At 33.8% G+C, this 6,000-nt stretch overlaps 1 long non-coding RNA gene across 1 annotated transcript in view; it reads left to right on the top strand.

Moving 5' to 3' along the window:
* LOC142344467 (uncharacterized) overlaps positions 1–6,000 on the top strand; it is a 31,904-nt gene that overhangs the window by 1,693 nt on the left and 24,211 nt on the right. The gene's annotated exons all lie outside the window — the stretch shown is intronic.

The following is a 6,000-nucleotide window of genomic DNA, read 5'->3' as shown; positions in this document are numbered from 1 at the left end:
CAAAATGAAACTTTGCGCAAAAAAGGCAGTGAAGCCGTTAAAACCAGAAACTTGTCACTACGAGCAACCAAAATTTCAATTGCCGAATATTTTCAAATCAAAGCAACCTACCATTAACAATATTTGTAAAAAAACTGAAGTTCTTTAAAATGTACAAATATAGAAAATGTTATGAAATTTCGTAGTAAGAGTAGTAACAAAGCCGAGAAACAATTGGCTGAAACTTTAACCGTTATTAATTAAATTATAGCTGATTAGAAACAGATTGTGATCTGTTTTTACAGAGATTAAGCTACAAATCGCCCAAAAAACAATTAAGAAAAATGACGAAACTCAGAAATCCAAATATGTTTTGAAACAAATTTTTCCATAACAAACATAAGATTTCAACAAAAAGAGAACACCGATTACAATCCAACACCTGAGAAAGACAGTTGGGTCTGCCTATAAGGAGAATAATTCACGAGACTATAAAATATCATATACAGGCAGAAGGCGAAACTTCACAAACAATTTTACGACACCACAGTGTTCAAGGCATTAAATTTATAAGATTATATCTGCAAGCGCTGTCAACCATCGAATCGTTCTCATCTGAATATCAAAGGAGGTTTTCTTTATAAAAGAACTATTTGAAAAGACAATAAAAAGAAACCCAAATATTGAACAGTTTAGAAATCTCGGAATTCGTTTATGAAACTAAATGGTCCAAGCAATCAGTCAAAACCAACCGAGAAAATAATATTTCAATCAACATATAACCCATCGAGAAAATACTTTATGAACAAAATTAATTGAGACTTCCTATTGTTGAGATTGAGGTACATGGTGACAAAAATCAAAGCAAAATTTAAACAGTTGAAAAAACTTTTTATTAAAGTTAATTTTAAGTTCATTAAAAGAAGTAGCTATATACTGAAAGGTTTGTATAGTTTAGTTTGTTATGTGTCTGGGCAAGCAATTGGGATCTATCAGGCAAATTTCGTACAAGAACAAAAGGAAGACAAACATACGAAAAAATGAGAAAAAAAATCATTAAATTTTGCAAGAGGAATGTGTCTCAGACCAAAAGCGCAAACTATTCAATAAAACAATTAACAGATTCAGATGCGCCTTTTGTCAACCGTGTTCAGTATCCCAACTATGTTTTCCTTCAAGTGGACTTGTTAATAATGTGATAATTCGACAACGAATCAAATTGAAATCTATAAAAACTGCAATTATGCTCAAAACAAAAAAATTGAAAACACACAAGTGTCAAAACCAAGAATCGATTAGTTAAATATAAAACCGTAACAAACGTTAAATTTTTAGCCAACAAATTGGGTTTTTGCCTGTTTTACTTAGATTTTGTCCGAAGCTGAGAGCAGTAAGAGAAAATATTTGCAAAGTTAAAATATTAGGCGACATTTTCTTAAAACAAATAAAATTAAACAAATGCAAAACATAAGAAATCCACAAAGTTTTACGAAAACAATTGGTCAAAGCCATAAAAACCATAAGCTTTGCTCTCAGATAGTAATATATGGTCGTTGGGCTTCATTTATTGTAAATATTATTTGTCTATAAAAGAGTCCTTACTTGAAATTCTTGTCACCAATATGCATAAAGAACTAAAAAGGCGGAAATATTTTTTTTAAAAAAGACGGCGCCCCATTAAAATCTAATTTTTTTTACCGTAAAGATCCATTTTGAGATCAAAATCAGCCCTGATATTGCTGCGCGGGCACTAAAACACTCAGTTTTTTTAGAGGTTTCGAAATAGATCAATTTTTAAACAAAATTTTTCAATATATCAAAAATGAATATTGAATTTCGTCTAATCATCGAGATTAAATTTGAGAAAATATGACAAAATTAAAATTTCAGAAGACTCTTAAAGCCGGGGGTACAACTAGCTCTCTGTTTAAATTTACGAGGAATATGGCTGCAGTTTTAAGGTGTTTACTTCCAGCAAAGCCAGAGAAAGTGGGATAAAAAGCATATTGGGTCCCATTTTAGACAAAAAGTTTCAATTTTGAAAAATTAAGCATAAAGTTTAGCCAAAAAGCTCAGATCGAACAATTCAGCAATCCCCCTCTAACATCTAAGATAAGATCAATAACACTACCGGTAGCAATTGCAACATCTTGTAGCAAAATTAACGAAAATTTGCTGAAAAATACAAAAATGTGAATAAAAAACAGCGCAATATCTTCTACTATTCACAAAAATTTAAACTCACAACTCTTCGATGATTATATCGATCGGCCAAAATTGTCAGAATAAAAAAAAACCCAGTTGAGTATATAGTTCCTCTCACCACTAAAAGTGGGTTCGGAACAATTATGCAACCGTCAACTGTCTAAAACGATGGTTATTTTTTTTTCTTTAGAGAAGCGCTTCTGGCTTCCTAAGTCTCAGTTTACATGATGCGTCAATCTAATTTAAAAAGAATAAGATTATTTGAAGAGAGTCTTCTGAGTCTGCGATTGGTTGAGAATTTACAAGAACGGATCTGTCTACTGCACTATAAGCAAGGAGCTTAAGTAAGACCACTGCTGAGTGGTAGAAAAAAATCAATCAACAATGATAAAAAACATTTGATTAGAAAATCAACTGGCGTCATAACATACTATTAAATTAATTTCGGTGTTTTCAATAGAATTCAGTGTTTTTAATACTGTTTTCAATAGAATTCAGTGTTTTTAATACTGTTTTCAATAGAATTCAGTGTTTTTAATATTGTTTAAAAACACTATCAATAACTGAAAGTGTTGTACAGGACGTACAAATTCTGTTCTCCAAAAGGTCGGGTGATTCAAAAATAAAGAAAAACAGGTTTTATGCATTGGTTTAAGGAAAGCATTTTGAGCGTGAGACATAGGATTGCTTGATTGTAAGTGTTTTTCCTCTTGGTATACCAAATTTGTCAAGGCATGGATTATGAATTTCCAGAGATGCAGCTAGCAACCTTTTGTAACACAAATCCATTTGATAATATATCAAATGTATCATTTGCATTTAATAATATATCAATAGAAATCTTCTTTAGGGCAATGTTTTCGGGCACGCGCTCTACAATGTTGGAGCTGGGCTTGCTCATTTTTTGTTCATTTATCACCAGTTTGTGCCATCATTGCAACTCTCTACATATAGTCAGAGCCAGTTATAACTACAGCTATAGTCAAAAGCACTAGAATAGGAGCAAAAAGTGGACTGAAACAGCAACAACAAAACACTCAGCAACAACTGTCCACAGGCAACGGTGTTCCTTCTTTATTTTATCAAAAACTTGCAGCTTGCAATTACAAACTGTTCCTAGCATTAAAGCAAACAACTCAATGAGTCATATAGCATAACGAAACTTCTTGAACAGCAAGTTGATACTGTCTTAGAGCAAAACGCAATGTATAATTTAGTCAATACTTTTTACATAAACAGGTTTTACATAAACAGCATAGAATTTTTCTTTTGATTTGTTTACCTATCTGAATGAATTGGTATACATAAAGAACTCCCGTTTTGAGTGATCTTGCGCGGATTGAGTCAAATATCATATTGTCAAAACAAAGCTTTGCGAATCGTTGTAGGCTGAATTGTAAAAGCAACGGTAAAAACATAGACGATATATAGGTACAAAGGTACAAAGGTACAAATTGCCCAAAAAGTAATATCCCTACAGTTTTTGGATCCACTAAAAGGAATTGCTGTTGTAAATTTTCTTTTTCAAAAGTGAGTGGTAGGCAGCGGCTACATTTCTTATGCAGGCCATGAAAATGGAATAGAAACTGCTGTTCAATTTTTTGAAGAACATGCAAAAACAACAGCAAGCGTAACCTGAATCAATATCTATAGATTAGCATTCTTCCGTACATGGGATCATCAATAAAGCCTGAAGCTATTGCCTCAATTACCGAAGAAAATTGACTCGATTAGGGGAACGCAGCATCCTAAAATAGCAGATCAAGACCCGTCAGGTCATTTTCAAGAAAAACGCAAGACGTTTACAAAATAATTCAAAACGGATATAATTCCAGCAGGCTCAAAACAATATATCAACAGGCACAAGAGATTGACAACTTACAATAGCGAATCCTAGACTAAAGAGGTGATTTCAATGGAATAGGAAGTGCTGTCCAGTTTTTTGATAAACATGCAAAAAGCAAAGCCATTATAAACTGAAGCAAGGAATTTATAAATTAACAATCCTCCTACACAAGAACCTCAGCAAAGCCTGAAAATGTTGCCTCAATTAGCAATGAAAATTGACTTGATTAGGAAATTGCAGCATCTTGTTAAAGCAGATTAAGACAGGCCAGATCAGTTTCGAAGAAAAAGGCGAGAAATTTCAAAAAAAGTTCAAAACGGATATAGATCCAGCAAAAATAAAACGATATATCGACTGGTATTAGAAATTTACGACCTACTAAAGCAATTACTTGACAAACGAGGTGATTTTTATTCAAATAATAACAATCAAACAGAAAAACAAGGGTTTTTCATAACTTAGAAACCGTATTGTTACCACATATACATGGACAGGAACTGTGTACACTCAGCAAAGTTAATCAACACCTCAGAACGCCGAAGGAGAATAGCGCGGAAATATTTCACAACCGACCAAAAAATCTTCGTTTTTCATTTTTAAATGACGAAAAATAGGCTAACACAATCCATGAAAAAAAATGAGTTACAAGAAACGTGCAAACAACCCATAAGCTTCGGAAAAATCTGCACAGAAGCGATAGGTTGATGAATGAAGGAGGTTACTGGAAATTGGATTCTTTTCATAGTTGAAACTCGAATGTTTAATTTTTGATGTGAAGTCTGGAACGAAAAATTGGAGATGAATGGTTTGAGATGCATTATCAGCTTCTGCAAAAGAGTGAAATTCAAAGTGCCGATGGAAAACAGCAGCACTGGAGAAGGTGGAATTACGTTTTCAGTCAGCAAAAGCCAATGAGAAGTCACTCTTTAAATGTACAACTAAAAACGAGGGTGCATGAAGGTGTGGGCTAAATCAACTAAGGAGATGCAAAGGCTTGCTAGATCTCAAGTATTCTTTGAATATCAGCCTTAAAAATAACAAAAATGGTCGTTCTTCCCGGTATCTAAACGCTAGCAATCGTTCATTAAACGCTTCGGGTTGAGATTTTCTGCTCATGTTTGGCATGAGACTCAGCACTGGACTGTGAAGCAGAAAAAGTTCAACTAAATTTCGGATTGAACAATGTTGAGGAAAAACGACTCGAATGGCCCCAGCGGTTCAATAATTTTATCAAACAGCGGATGAAGGTATGATTCCTGATTCAAGAAATTGGGCCGTTTGAAGAATCCGCTAGTTGACTAAAGGAAATTTGGTATCTGTGATGTGCTACAGTTTCATCATGCTGCCTGGAATATTCTAGAGATTAAATGTAGAGAAACCTGTGTAATTATTGCAGAGCAACGTGCGAGACCCTCAAAAGACAATTACTTTGAAGAGTCGCATTTCTGCAACCCTGATGCAAATTCCTATGTTGTGTTTCAATTGGTAAACGTGCTCAAAAAACACAAGCATATTAATGATTAAATCACTTTCAGCATTGTACTTGGCTGTTTACCACAAATTCTCATACAGAATTAGTTCTACTTTGTTATTGATAAAGATGTGGACTGGACTTATCTAATCAATTTTTAAATTATAGCTAGTCGGGATGGTATTTGCGCTTAAGGGGTTGTCAGCAGTTGAAAATGAACGCAATGATGAGCTAACACGCTAAAGAAAAGATTAAAACAAACTCTTGAAGACATCACATTTCGGTTCAAACTGGAATTTCAAAAGAGCCAGAGCTACCACAAACTAATCACCATCCACAAGTTTATGATGTTCATCGATTTTGAAGCTGTGTCGTACTCAAAAACATGAAAGTCGCCACTCGAAAAGCCACACTTAGAAAACTTAATTTATTGATATATGCGGATAAAAAAAATGCAGTTACAGTTTGTAACGTCAAATTGTGCAGTTAAAAGGCTCGA

The sequence above is a fragment of the Convolutriloba macropyga genome, chromosome 8 (genome assembly GCF_964194025.1).
Source record: "Convolutriloba macropyga chromosome 8, txConMacr16.3, whole genome shotgun sequence".
Lineage (NCBI taxonomy): Eukaryota > Metazoa > Xenacoelomorpha > Acoela > Convolutidae > Convolutriloba > Convolutriloba macropyga.
Note: the sequence above shows the minus strand (reverse complement) of the source record. Positions and strands in the feature narration are given on the sequence as shown.